This window comes from Pleurodeles waltl, chromosome 4_1 (assembly GCF_031143425.1).
Source record: "Pleurodeles waltl isolate 20211129_DDA chromosome 4_1, aPleWal1.hap1.20221129, whole genome shotgun sequence".
NCBI classification, from domain to species: Eukaryota; Metazoa; Chordata; class Amphibia; order Caudata; family Salamandridae; genus Pleurodeles; species Pleurodeles waltl.
In genome coordinates, this window is record NC_090442.1 from 76,777,822 (window position 1) to 76,792,869 (window position 15,048).

At 46.2% G+C, this 15,048-nt stretch overlaps 1 non-coding gene across 1 annotated transcript; it reads right to left on the reverse strand.

The window, feature by feature from the left end:
- Nucleotides 1-875: 875 nt before the first annotated feature.
- Nucleotides 876-947, reverse strand: TRNAC-GCA (transfer RNA cysteine (anticodon GCA)). The gene has a single exon. It is a non-coding gene; the product is annotated as a tRNA-Cys (tRNA).
- Between the last annotated feature and the right edge of the window lie 14,101 nt (nt 948-15,048).

A 15,048-nucleotide genomic window follows, 5' to 3' on the forward strand; every position in this document is an offset into this window, starting at 1 on the left:
ATACTAATTACAGTAAATAGGTGTGCTACTGGAGAAAGACACACGTAACAGCATGCAGGCATTTGTTTCTTACACATATTACTATCAGTAAGCACACATGCTACTGTCCAAACTCAGTTCTAAAACTGCAGAGACTTCTGTTACAGTATAAGAACATTTGTGAAAGCATTACGGGCATACAGTGTCCACACACTCACATCTTTGCTGCTGTACAACAAATCAGCTGTGCTGTGGTAAATAGAGTGGAATTTAGAAACTTGTGATTTGTTTACCCATGTATTTTTTCTTTGCATCTGCAATTTCTGCTATATGCTCAATTATTAGAAGCAATGCATGTTGATAAATCCATGCCGTAAAACATTATCTGTGTGCTGCACACTACAGAATGTAGAAAGATGTATTAAAGTACACAGTATCATGCTGTGTACACAAATTTCAATTTGTCTCTGTGTGCCAATGTACGAACTCTTGTTTTACTCGAATTGATCCATGGTGCAGTTACTGGGCGTGAGTGTGAAAACTGTTAATTTTCGCACAACAGTCTTAAGGATGCACATAAAACTTTGAGCTATTTTGTTTAAATAGTCGTTTTAGTGTGAAATACTTTCAATAAATCCCCAAGAATTGTAGAAAGTGATATAGAAAGAAATTGACAGCTTCTTTCATGTGTGAAGGGGGCACCCAGATTGATCCATGGTGCAGTTACTGGGTGTGAGTGTGAAAACTGTTAATTTTCAACAAGAGTCTTAAGGATGCACATAAAACTTTGAGCTATTTTGCTTAATTAGTCGTTTTAGTGTGACATGCTTTCAAAAAATACCCAAGAATTGAAAAAAGAGATACAGAAAGAAATTGACAGCTTCTTTAAAGTATTAAGGGGGCACCCGGATTTGAACCAGGGACCTCTTGATGTGCAGTCAAATGCTCTACCACTGAGCTATACCCCCTTGTTGTAATATCTGGAACTGGATGGACTAGAAACTGCTGCTGTGTATCTCATCAGAACGGCTTCCTCTTTTATAGGCTCTCTATACCACCTGCTGATTTATTAGTCACAGGGTCTGGGACACAGCCTGACTCATGCCCCTGGCTACAAGCTGATGGACACACTCAACACACCTGCTGCTTCACTATTCACACCAAAATACATAGCATAACAGCAGGTCCTAGGCCAAGGGTGCCAATTCACTCTCAAGCTTACTCTTGCTTCACTAGTCACAGGGACTGCTATGGAGACCGGCTGCTGGTCCTTTCACACAACCCTCTTACGGACGCAGAGAAAACCTAAAACTCTTTTTAATTAGTGGTTTTTCTGTGACATACTTTCAAGAAATCTCCAGAAATTGAGATAAGTAAGAGAGAATTTTTTTTTTGTTCCTTAAAAGGAGAAGTGGGAAGCAAGACTTCAACTGGGGACCTCTTGATCTGCAGTCACATACTTTACTGCTGAGCTATACACATCCTCTTTTCCAGGAAGATGCCTTCACACACACCTTATTACTGCGTGCAGCAGGCTGTAGAGTGCAGACGTCACATATAATACCATGGACTCTGACTACCACTGAGTTATACCTACTCTGGGATTCCATCTGTGGGACTAGCTTACTCTCTTGTCTACTCACCATGCTGGAAGTGAGAGTGAGTCTTACTCTCTTCTGCAATCACTCTGTGCCCTAAATTTCAGTCTTAGTCTCTCGTCTGCTCACTCTCTGCAGTAAGTGTGCAAAGCTGTCAGTGACTCAGCCAGTCTAAGCCTCCTAGCTCATTTAAAAATCCACTGCCTCAGATATTGACAGAACACAACTCTAGTGAGGAAAGACTTCTTTTTAACAGTGCTTTGGTTAGCAGTACCATACAGCTCTCACACAGTCACTATCTCTTCTAATCGATGCAAGTTCACATAGATGTCTTTTAAAATGCAATTTCTGTGTCCCTCACGTGGTAATGTCTTTAACAATGCTATATCTTTGTTTTATGGTAAAACAATTTGATATGGTATACATATTGTACCGGTCTTACTGTACATTCTAGTAACGGTAAGCTGGCGTGATACTAGTGAAACACACTGGAAACAGTACACAGGCCAGTGACAGTGTACCAGCATTTGGGTCCAGTTTTGTCTAGCCGACGTTACCTTACATACTAATTACAGTAAATAGGTGTGCTACTGGAGAAAGACACACGTAACAGCATGCAGGCATTTGTTTCTTACACATATTACTATCAGTAAGCACACATGCTACTGTCCAAACTCAGTTCTAAAACTGCAGAGACTTCTGTTACAGTATAAGAACATTTGTGAAAGCATTATGGGCATACAGTGTCCACACACTCACATCTTTGCTGCTGTACAGGCACACAGTGTTTCTTAACCCCTTCCCCGCCACGGACGTAATGGTTACGTCCATGGCAGCGCCCGTGTGGCGCCATGGACGTAACCATTACGTCCAGGGACTGGCAGTCGGGGGAAGCGCTAGCGCTTCCCTCGAGGGCCGCCCCCCAACACCCCCAGGCCAGGGCTGAAAGGGGAATCCCTTCCCCTTTCACGGCCACCCCCCCCACCCCCCCCCCCCCCATGACGTCAGCGCGCGATCGCGCGCTGATTTCATGGAAACGGGGAATGACGCGCTGGAAGCCATTTGCTTCCAGCGCGTCAAGGGAGAAGGTGAGTATTTCACCTTCCTGCGGGGTGGGGGTGCTCTCAGAGAGGCATCGAGGGAAAGGAAAGGGTTTTCCTTTCCCTCGATATCTCTTTGAGCATTCCTGCTGCCCGATCGCGATGCGATCGGGCAGCAGGAATGCCCTCTAGACACCAGGGATTTCTGTATGTGTGTGTGTGTGAGTGAATATTAGTGTAGGGGAGCGACCCCTTGGGCAAGGGTCGCTCCCCTTTGGGGGCACATGCTTTTTACGTCGTTTCTGCCCCCCCTGGGGGCAGATTGGCCCTATTTTTAGGCCGATCTGCCCCCAAGGGGGGCAGAAAGCCACTAGACACCAGGGATTTTATTGTTGCTGTGTATTTTTTGTGTTGGGGGGCGGCCCCTTGGGCAAGGGTCGCTCCCCTTTGGGGGCACATGTATTTTACGTCGTTTCTGCCCCCCCTGGGGGCAGATTGGCCCTATTTTTAGGCCGATCTGCCCCCAAGGGGGGCAGAAAGCCACTAGACACCAGGGATTTTATTGTTGATTTGTATTTTTTGTGTTGGGGGGCGGCCCCTTGGGCAAGGGTCGCTCCCCTTTGGGGGCAAATGTATTTTACGTCGTTTCTGCCCCCCCTGGGGGCAGATTGGCCCTATTTTTAGGCCGATCTGCCCCCAAGGGGGGCAGAAAGCCACTAGACACCAGGGATTTTATTGTTGATGTGTATTTTTTGTGTTGGGGGGCGGCCCCTTGGGCAAGGGTCGCCCCCAGGGGCCCTCATGTATTTTTGGGCAGTTCTGCCCCCCTTGGCGGCAGAGAGGCCTATTTTTTTTAGGCCTTTCTGCCCCCAAGGGGGGCAGAATCCCAATAGCGCCAGAAATAGTATGTATGTATGTGTGCTTTGTGTTGGGGGGTGGCCCCTTGGGCAAGGGTCGCTCCCCCCAGGGGCGCAATGTATTTATTGTCGTTTCTGCCCCCCTTGGGGGCAGATTGGCCCTATTTTTAGGCCGATCTGCCCCCAAGGGGGGCAGAAAGCCACTAGACACCAGGGATTTTATTGTTGATGTGTATTTTTTGTGTTGGGGGGCGGCCCCTTGGGCAAGGGTCGCCCCCAGGGGCCCTCATGTATTTTTGGGCAGTTCTGCCCCCCTTGGGGGCAGAGAGGCCTATTTTTTTTAGGCCTTTCTGCCCCCAAGGGGGGCAGAATCCCAATAGCGCCAGAAATAGTATGTATGTATGTGTGCTTTGTGTTGGGGGGTGGCCCCTTGGGCAAGGGTCGCTCCCCCCAGGGGCGCAATGTATTTATTGTCGTTTCTGCCCCCCTTGGGGGCAGATTGGCCCTATTTTTCGGCCGATCTGCCCCCAAGGGGGGCAGAAAGCCACTAGACACCAGGGATTTTATTGTTGATTTTTATTTTTTGTGTTGGGGGGTGGCCCCTTGGGCAAGGGTCGCCCCCAGGGGCCCACATGTATTTTTGGGCAGTTCTGCCCCCCTAGGGGGCAGATATGCCTATTTTTTAGGCCTTTCTGTCCCCAAGGGGGGCAGAATCCCCATAGCGCCAGGGATACTATGTATGTGTGTGTGTGCTTTGTGTGGGGGTGTGGCACCTTGGGCAAGGGTCGCCCCCCCCCCAAAGGGTGCAATGTAATCTGGGTGATTTCTGCCCCCTCCCCTTGGGGGTAGATTGGCCTATTTTTTTTTTAGGCCCATCTTCCCCCAAGCAGAGAAGACTAGACACGGGAAAATGAAAAAATGGTTAGTGGCGGAGTGTTTGTCAACTGGCGAAGTATTTACTTTTATGATAATAACAGTTTTTCTCCTTTTTGTTTTAGTTCAAAGCTTTTGCTGACTTTGCTGTGGCTTGTTGCAGTTTTGGCAGTAGTTGTCCTGCGGTTTGCGTAGTTGCATGTTTTAGGTAAGTAAATAAATTTACTCCAAGTGAGTATTGTTGCAATGCATGAATGACATGTTTGTAGGTGGTGTACTGAATGCAGGATTGTGTGTGAAATTGTCCTTAGAGTTATGCACAATGATTATTGTGTTGTCTTATGTCTAATTTGCTTTTTTTTTTCTCTTTTTAGTGGGATATCGTTGGTGATTGCTGTGGCTGTGCAGAGTAGTTGCTGGTGAGTCAAGCTTTTTCAGGCAAGTGAGCAGTATAGTTTTTGAGTTTATAATTCTTAGTGATAAACCTATACTTTGTTACTTATCTTACACAGTGCTGGTTGTTGGTGGTGTATTTGTCCAGTTAATTTTAGTAGGAAGGATCATGGCCAGCCGTAGGATGACCGCTCAGCAGGTTGTTAGTGTGCTTTTTGAGTCATCTTCTGACCATGAATATGAGACTGACTCTGCATCTGAGGCAGAGGAGGAAGTGCAGGATTCTGGAAGTGAATTTTCTGTCAGAGATGAATCATCTGATGATGAAGCCACTCTCAGTGCTGATGAAGGGCCTGTTTTAGAGGAGGACAGTGATGTGCCAATGGTGCAGGAGCCAGCGGCTGAAAGGCTTCCCATTGGAAGACCTGACGCATGGGTAGCACCAAACATGGAGCAGCCACAGTTGCCTGCGTTTACTGGTTTTCCAGGGTGTCGAGTTAATACGGAAAACTTTTTGCCCGTCAACTTTTTTGAGTTGTTTATGGACGATATATTTTTGGAAGAGATTGTTGAGCAGACTAATTTGTATGCAGAGCAGTTTTTGAGGGACAACGCTGCCAGACTTAGGCCACACTCTAGAGCTAGCCGGTGGATTCCCACAAATCTGGAAGAGTTGAAAAAGTTCTTGGGTTTAACTTTTTTGATGGGGCTGATAAGGAAGCCGTCGCTGTCTTCATATTGGTCTACTAGTCCCTTGATGGCAACTGCTATATTTCCTGCCATCATGAGTCGTAACCGGTATGAGCTTCTTCTTCGGATGTTGCATTTTGTAGATAATGCTTTAGCCTTGCCACGAGATCATCCTGATTCTGACCGTCTTTTTAAGATTAGACCTGTCCTTGATCATTTGGTAGATCGGTTTTCAGAGATCTATGTTCCAGGGAAAGAAATATCTGTAGATGAGTCTTTGGTCCTGTTCAAGGGTCGTTTGGTTTTTAGGCAGTACATTCCTAGCAAGAGGGCACGGTATGGAATTAAATTGTATATGCTGTCAGAAAGTAGTACAGGATATGTTTATAATTTCCGGGTCCACACTGGTAGGGATTCCAATATTGACCCCCCTGGTTGTCCTCCCACTTTTGGAGTTAGTGAGAAAATTGTGTGGGAACTTGGTAGACGACTGTTTAACAAAGGTCACCATTTATATGTAGATAACTTCTACACTGGAGTTCGATTGTTCAAGGAGTTGTTCAGAGTGGACACTGTTGCTTGTGGCACAATCCGCTCTAATCGGAAAGGCTATCCAAAAGAGCTTGTCTGTAAAAAACTTGAGAAGGGACAGTGCAGTGCCTTGCGGAATGATGAGCTGCTAGCTCTGAAATTTGTAGACAAGAGGGATGTATACATGCTAAGCACCATAATGATGAGAGTACTTCACCTGTGGCTGTTTGGGGTCAGGTTGCCGAAGTGCGCAAACCTGTGTGCATCTTAGACTATAATAAGCACATGGGTGGTGTTGATAGAGTAGATCAGAGGTTAGAACCTTACACTGCTGCTCGTAAGTCTTATGTGTGGTATAAGAAATTAGCGCTTCACTTGTTCCACTTGGCAACTTTTAATGCTTTTGTTGTGTTTAAGGATAGTTCTCCAGAGTCAAGGATGACATTTGTGAAATTTCAGGAGTCTATCATAGCTAGCCTTGTTGTGCTGGAACAGGCAAGAGTTCCTAGAGAAGCAGTGGTGGAGGATGTGGCTAGATTGAAAGATCGTCACTTTGCTGAGCACATTCCTCCCACGGCCAAAAAAAACTTTCCTGCTAAGAGATGTAGAGTCTGTGCTCGAAGAGGTATCAGGAAGGAGACTAGGATGTACTGCCCTGATTGTCCTTCAAAGCCTGGGCTGTGTGTGGGTGGCTGTTTCAGGAGCTACCACACACAGAAGAATTATTGGGAAATTCCGTGAGCGTAAACTGGTGTTTTATATTTTTATATGTTCGGTTTCACGGTTGGCATTAGTCATGTATTCAGTTAGAGCTTTTGTGTTTGTAGTTTTGTACTAATTTATGATTAGTGGTTTCTTTGTTGTTTAAAAACAAAAAAAAGGGGATGGCATGTGTAGAGTGGCGCTTGGCTGGCGGCGTGGGTGTGGTGGCGCTTGGCTGGCGGTGTGTGTGGGGTGGCGCTTGGCTGGCGATGTGTGTGGGGTGGCGCTTGGCTGGCGGTGTGTGTGGGGTGGCGCTGGGCTGGCGGTGTGTGTGGGGTGGCGCTGGGCTGGCGGTGTGTGTGGGGTGGCGCTTGGCTGGTGGTGTGGGTGGGGTGGCGCTTGGCTGGCAGTGCCGGCCAAACGCCAGTCCACACACTCATCAGCTGGTGTGATTGCTGTATCAGGCATGTGGGCGTATGAAAGTGATGGGCCCTTGACTGGCGCTGTCTGTGGATGCGAGTCTTGTAATGTGCTGGGCCCGTGGCTGGCGGCGTGAATGGTCTAGTGCATGTCATGTATGAAAGGTGTGTGAATGGACTGTAAAGCGGTTGGTGCCTTGTCGTGGCTTTACAGCTCACGAGCTGTGAGTCATTGGTTCAGTTTTTTGGCCTTTCAGTTATTACCAGTGCATTTCACTTTTGTGAAATCTCTTGTTAATAAAATTTGATCTACTGAACCATCACTCACCCTCGTGCCAAATCCAACCAGTATGTGTGGTACAAATGACAAAACCTGCTCCGCTGTAATCAGGCGTCGCAGCACACTTGAGACACGCTAGGTGCCTCAGGTGGGACCCCGATGATGAAGCATGCCACCAACTTGGTTGGTGGGTGAGGGGTCTTCTTCACATAACCTAGGTGTGTTTCTTTTCACAATTTTAGTGTTTGGCACATCACGGACGTATGTGCACACATCAAAGTGATATATTCCAAAAATACCTGTGTTTGGGGGGGAGGGCCCACCTATGTTTTTGGTCCTGGGTGCGGCCGTCATGTAGGGAAACCTACAAAACCCAGAAACTTTTTAAAACTAGGCACCCCAAGGAGTCTAGGGAGGTGTGGATTGTGTGGCTCCCCCAACATTTTCTTACCCAGACTCCTCTGTAAACCTCACAATTTGCATAAAAAAGCATATTTTCCTGATTTTTCTTAGTAGGATCACCGCTCCAGCACAAAATTCCTACTCCCCAGTTTTCCCCTCAGTCTCCCAAGTAAAATGACACCTCACTTATGTGGGTCCCCAAAGCAGAGTCCGTCTAAAGATGTATAAAAGAATATGCCCTTATAAACTTGCTGTGCTATCCCTTCTATCCCTTCAGGTTTTGGGCCTTATTATGTTGCAGGCACCTGGGCCACCCACACAAGTGAGGTATCATTTTTATCGGGAGACTTGGGGGAACGCTGGGTGGAAGGAAATTTGTGGCTCCTATCAGATTACAGAACTTTCTGCCACAGAAATGTGAGGAACATGTGTTTTTTTAGCCAAATTTTGAGGTTTGCAAAGGATTCTGGGTAACAGAACCTGGTCCGAGCCCCGCAAGTCACCCCTCCTTGGATTCCCCTAGGTCTCTAGTTTTCAGAAATGCACTGGTTTGGTAGGTTTCCCTAGGCGCTGGGTGAGCTACAGGCCAAAATCCGCAGGTAGGCACTGTTTTCTCCCAAAATTGTGGATGTGTCCACGTTGCGCTTTGGGGTGTTTCCTGTCGCAGGCGCTAGGCCTACCCACGCAAGTGAGGTATCATTTTTATCGGGAGACTTGGGGGAACGCTGGGTGGAAGGAAATTTGTAGCTCCTCTCAGATTCCAGAACTTTCTGCCACAGAAATGTGAGGAACATGTGTTTTTTTAGCCAAATTTTGAGGTTTGCAAAGGATTCTGGGTAACAGAACCTGGTCCGAGCCCCGCAAGTCACCCCTCCTTGGATCCCCCTAGGTCTCTAGTTTTCAGAAATGCACAGGTTTGGTAGGTTTCCCTAGGTGGCGGCTGAGCTAGAGGCCAAAATCTACAGGTAGTCACTTTGCTAAAAACAGCTCTGTTTTCTGTGATATGTCCACGTTGTGTTTTGGGGCATATCCTGTCGCGGGAGCTAGGCCTACCCACACAAGTGAGGTATCATTTTTATCGGGAGACGTGGGGGAACACTGGGTGGAAGGAAATTTGTGGCTCCTCTCAGATTCCAGAACTTTCTGCCACAGAAATGTGAGGAACATGTGTTTTTTAGCCAAATTTTGAGGTTTGCAAAGGATTCTGGGTAACAGAACCTGGTCCGAGCCCCGCAAGTCACCCCTCCTTGGATCTCCCTAGGTCTCTAGTTTTCAGAAATGCACAGGTTTGGTAGGTTTCCCTAGGTGGCGGCTGAGCTAGAGGCCAAAATCTACAGGTAGTCACTTTGCTAAAAACAGCTCTGTTTTCTGTGATATGTCCACGTTGTGTTTTGGGGCATATCCTGTCGTGGGCGCTAGGCCTACCCACACAAGTGAGGTATCATTTTTATCGGGAGACGTGGGGGAACGCTGGGTGGAAGGAAATTTGTAGCTCCTCTCAGATTCCAGAACTTTCTGCCACAGAAATGTGAGGAACATGTGTTATTTTAGCCAAATTTTGAGGTTTGCAAAGGATTCTGGGTAACAGAACCTGGTCCGAGCCCCGCAAGTCACCCCTCCTTGGATTCCCCTAGGTCTCTAGTTTTCAGAAATGCACAGGTTTGGTAGGTTTCCCTAGGTGCCGGCTGAGCTAGAGGCCAAAATCTACAGGTAGGCACTTCGCAAAAAACACCTCTGTTTTTTTCCAAAATTTAGGATGTGTCCACGTTGCGCTTTGGGGTGTTTCCTGTCGCCGGCGCTAGGCCTACCCACGCAAGTGAGGTATCATTTTTATCGGGAGACTTGGGGGAACGCTGGGTGGAAGCAAATTTGTAGCTCCTCTCAGATTCCAGAACTTTCTGCCACAGAAATATGAGGGACATGTGTTTTTTTAGCCACATTTTGAGGTTTGCAAAGGATTCTGGGTAACAGAACCTGGTCCGAGACCCGCAAGTCACCCCTCCTTGGATCCCCCTAGGTCTCTAGTTTTCAGAAATGCACAGGTTTGGTAGGTTTCCCTAGGTGGCGGCTGAGCTAGAGGCCAAAATCTACAGGTAGTCACTTTGCTAAAAACAGCTCTGTTTTCTGTGATATGTCCATGTTGTGTTTTGGGGCATATCCTGTCGCGGGCGCTAGGCCTACCCACACAAGTGAGGTATCATTTTTATCGGGAGACGTGGGGGAACGCTGGGTGGAAGGAAATTTGTGGCTCCTCTCAGATTCCAGAACTTTCTGCCACAGAAATGTGAGGAACATGTGTTTTTTTAGCCAAATTTTGAGGTTTGCAAAGGATTCTGGGTAACAGAACCTGGTCCGAGCCCCGCAAGTCACCCCTCCTTGGATCCCCCTAGGTCTCTAGTTTTCAGAAATGCACAGGTTTGGTAGGTTTCCCTAGGTGGCGGCTGAGCTAGAGGCCAAAATCTACAGGTAGTCACTTTGCTAAAAACAGCTCTGTTTTCTGTGATATGTCCACGTTGTGTTTTGGGGCATATCCTGTCGCGGGCGCTAGGCCTACCCACACAAGTGAGGTATCATTTTTATCGGGAGACGTGGGGGAACGCTGGGTGGAAGGAAATTTGTAGCTCCTCTCAGATTCCAGAACTTTCTGCCACAGAAATGTGAGGAACATGTGTTATTTTAGCCAAATTTTGAGGTTTGCAAAGGATTCTGGGTAACAGAACCTGGTCCGAGCCCCGCAAGTCACCCCTCCTTGGATTCCCCTAGGTCTCTAGTTTTCAGAAATGCACAGGTTTGGTAGGTTTCCCTAGGTGCCGGCTGAGCTAGAGGCCAAAATCTACAGGTAGGCACTTCGCAAAAAACACCTCTGTTTTTTTCCAAAATTTAGGATGTGTCCACGTTGCGCTTTGGGGTGTTTCCTGTCGCCGGCGCTAGGCCTACCCACGCAAGTGAGGTATCATTTTTATCAGGAGACTTGGGGGAACGCTGGGTGGAAGGAAATTTGTAGCTCCTCTCAGATTCCAGAACTTTCTGCCACAGAAATGTGAGGGACATGTGTTTTTTTAGCCAAATTTTGAGGTTTGCAAAGGATTCTGGGTAACAGAACCTGGTCTGAGCCCCGCAAGTCACCCCTCCTTGGATCCCCCTAGCTCTCTAGTTTTCAGAAATGCACAGGTTTGGTAGGTTTCCCTAGGTGGCGGCTGAGCTAGAGGCCAAAATCTACAGGTAGTCACTTTGCTAAAAACAGCTCTGTTTTCTGTGATATGTCCACGTTGTGTTTTGGGGCATATCCTGTCGCGGGCGCTAGGCCTACCCACACAAGTGAGGTATCATTTTTATCGGGAGACGTGGGGGAACGCTGGGTGGAAGGAAATTTGTGGCTCCTCTCAGATTCCAGAACTTTCTGCCACAGAAATGTGAGGAACATGTGTTTTTTTAGCCAAATTTTGAGGTTTGCAAAGGATTCTGGGTAACAGAACCTGGTCCGAGCCCCGCAAGTCACCCCTCCTTGGATCCCCCTAGGTCTCTAGTTTTCAGAAATGCACAGGTTTGGTAGGTTTCCCTAGGTGGCGGCTGAGCTAGAGGCCAAAATCTACAGGTAGTCACTTTGCTAAAAACAGCTCTGTTTTCTGTGATATGTCCACGTTGTGTTTTGGGGCATATCCTGTCGCGGGCGCTAGGCCTACCCACACAAGTGAGGTATCATTTTTATCGGGATACGTGGGGGAACGCTAGGTGGAAGGAAATTTGTGGCTCCTCTCAGATTCCAGAACTTTCTGCCACAGAAATGTGAGGAACATGTGTTTTTTTAGCCAAATTTTGAGGTTTGCAAAGGATTCTGGGTAACCGAACCTGGTCCGAGCCACACAAGTCACCCCTCCTTGGATTCCCCTAGGTCTCTAGTTTTCAGAAATGCACAGGTTTGGTAGGTTTCCCTAGGTGGCGGCTGAGCTAGAGGCCAAAATCTACAGGTAGTCACTATGCTAAAAACAGCTCTGTTTTCTGTGATGTGTCCAGGTTGTGTTTTGGGGCATATCCTGTCGCGGGCGCTAGGCCTACCCACACAAGTGAGGTATCATTTTTATCGGGAGACGTGGGGGAATGCTGGGTGGAAGGAAATTTGTCGCTCCTCTCAGATTCCAGAACTTTCTGCCACAGAAATGTGAGGAACATGTGTTTTTTTAGCCAAATTTTGAGGTTTGCAAAGGATTCTGGGTAACAGAACCTGGTCCGAGCCACACAAGTCACCCATCCTTGGATTCCCCTAGGTCTCTAGTTTTCAGAAATGCACAGGTTTGGTAGGTTTCCCTAGGTGCCGGCTGAGCTAGAGGCCAAAATCTACAGGTAGTCACTTTGCTAAAAACAGCTCTGTTTTCTGTGATGTGTCCACGTTGTGTTTTGGGGCATATCCTGTCGCGGGCGCTAGGCCTACCCAAACAAGTGAGGTATTATTTTTATCGGGAGACTTGGGGGACCATAGAATAGCAAAACAAGTGTTATTGCCCCTTGTCTTTCTCTACATTTATTCCTTCCAAATATAGGGGTGTGTGTAAAAAGACATCTATTTGAGAAATTCCATGTAATTCACGTGCTACTATGGTCACCCCGGAATTCAGAGATGTGCAAATAACCAATGCTCCTCAACACCTTATCTTGTGCCCTTTTTGGAAATGCAAAGGTTTTCTTGATAGCTATTTTTTACTCCTTATATTTCAGCAAATGAATTACTGTATACCCGGTATAGAATGAAAACGCACTGCAGGGTGCAGCTCATTTATTGGCTCTGGGTTCCTCGGGTTCTTGATGAACCTACAAACCCTATATATCCCCGCAACCAGAGGAGTCCAGCAGACGTAACGGTATATTGCTTTCGATAATCTGACATTGCAGGGAAAAGTTACAGAGTAAAAAGTAGAGAAAAATTGATGTTTTTTTCACCTCAATTTCAATATTTTTCTTTTTCAGCTGTTATTTTCTGTAGGAAACCCTTGTAGGATCTACACAAATGACCCCTTGCTGAATTCAGAATTTTGTCTACTTTTCAGAAATGTTTAGGTTTCTGGGATCCAGCATTGGTTTCATGACCATTCCGGTCACTGACTGGAAGGAGGCTGAAAGCACAAAAAATTGCACAAATGGGGTATGCCCCAGTAAAATGCCAAAATTGTGTTGAAAAATTGGGTTTTCGGATTCAAGTCTGCCTGTTCCTGAAAGCTGGGAAGCTGCTGAGTTTAGCACCACAAACCCTTTGTTGATGCCATTTTCAGGGGAAAAACCACAAGCCTTCTTCTGCAGCTCCTTTTTCCAATTTTTTTGAAAAAAACGAAATTTTCACTGTATTTTGGCCAATTTCTTGGCCTCCTTCAGGGGAACCCACAAAGTCTGGGTACCTTTAGAATCGCTACGATGTTGGAAAAAAAGGACGCAAATTTGGCTTGGTTAGCTTATGTGGACAAAAAGTTATGAGGGCCTAAGCGCGAACTGCCCCAAATAGGCAAAAAAAGGCCTGGCATCGGAGGGGGAAAAGGCCTGGCAGCGAAGTGGTTAAAGCATAACAAATCAGCTGTGCTGTGGTAAATACAGTGGAATTTAGAAACTTGTGATTTGTTTACCCATGTATTTTTTCTTTGCATCTGCAATTTCTGCTATATGCTCAATTATTAGAAGCAATGCATGTTAATAAATCCATGCCGTAAAACATTATCTGTGTGCTGCACACTACAGAATGTAGAAAGATGTATTAAAGTACACAGTATCATGCTGTGTACACAAATTTCAATTTGTCTCTGTGTGCCAATGTACGAACTCTTGTTTTACTCGAATTGATCCATGGTGCAGTTATTGGGTGTGAGTGTGAAAACTGTTAATTTTCGCACAACAGTCTTAAGGTTGCACATAAAACTTTGAGGTATTTTGTTTAAATAGTCGTTTTAGTGTGATATACTTTCAATAAATCATCAAGAATTGTAGAAAGTGACATAGAAAGAAATTGACAGCTTCTTTCATGTGTGAAGGGGGCACCTAGATTGATCCATGGTGCAGTTACTAGGTGTGAGTGTGTAAACTGTTAATTTTCAACAATAGTCTTAAGGATGCACATAAAACTTTGAGCTATTTTGCTTAATTAGTCGTTTTAGTGTGACATACTTTCAAAAAATCCCCAAGAATTGAAAAAAGCGATACAGAAAGAAATTGACAGCTTCTTTAAAATATGAAGGGGGCACCCCGATTTGAACCAAAGACCTCTTGTTCTACAGTCAAATTCTCTACCACTGAGCTATACCCCCTTGTTGTAACATCTGGAACTGGATGGACTAGAAACTGCTGCTGTGGATCTCATCAGAACGGCTTCCTCTTTTATAGGCTGTCTCTATACCACCTGCTGATTTATTAGTCACAGGGTCTGGGACACAGCCTGACTCATTCCCCTGCCTACAAGCTGATGGACACACTCAACACACCTGCTGCTTCACTATTCACACCACAATACATAGCATGACAGCAGGTCCTAGGCCAAGGGTGCCAATTCACTCTCAAGCTTACTCTTGCTTCACTAGTCACAGGGACTGCTATGGAGACCGGCTGCTGGTCCTTTCACACAACCCTCTTACGGACGCAGATAAAACCTAAAACTCTTTTTAATTAGTGGTTTTTCTGTGACATACTTTCGAGAAATCACCAGAAATTGAAATAAGTAACAGAGAATTTTTTTTTTGTTCCTTAAAAGGAGAAGTGGGAAGCAAGACTTGATCTGGGGACCTCTTGAGCTGCAGTCACATACTTTACTGCTGAGCTATACACATCCTCTTTTCCATAAATATGCCTTCACACACACCTTATTACTGCGTGCAGCAGGCTGTAGAGTGCAGCCGTCATATATAATACCATGGACTCTGACTAGCACTGAGTTATACTTACTCTGGGATTCCAGCTGTGGGACAAGCTTACCCTCTTGTCTACTCACCATGCTGGAAGTGAGAGTGAGTCTTACTCTCTTCTGCAATCACTCTGTGCCCTAAATTTCAGTCTTAGTCTCTGGTCTGCTCACTCTCTGCAGTAAGTGTGCAAAGCTGTCAGTGACTCATACAGTCTAAGCCTCCTAGCTCATTTAAAAATCCACTGCCTCAGACATTGACAGAACACAACTCTAGTAAGGAAAGACTTCTTTTTAACAGTGCTTTGGTTAGCAGTACCATACAACTCTCACACAGTCACCATCTCTTCTAATCGATGCAAGTTCACATAGATGTCTTTTAAAATGCAATTTCTGTGTCCCTCACGTGGTAA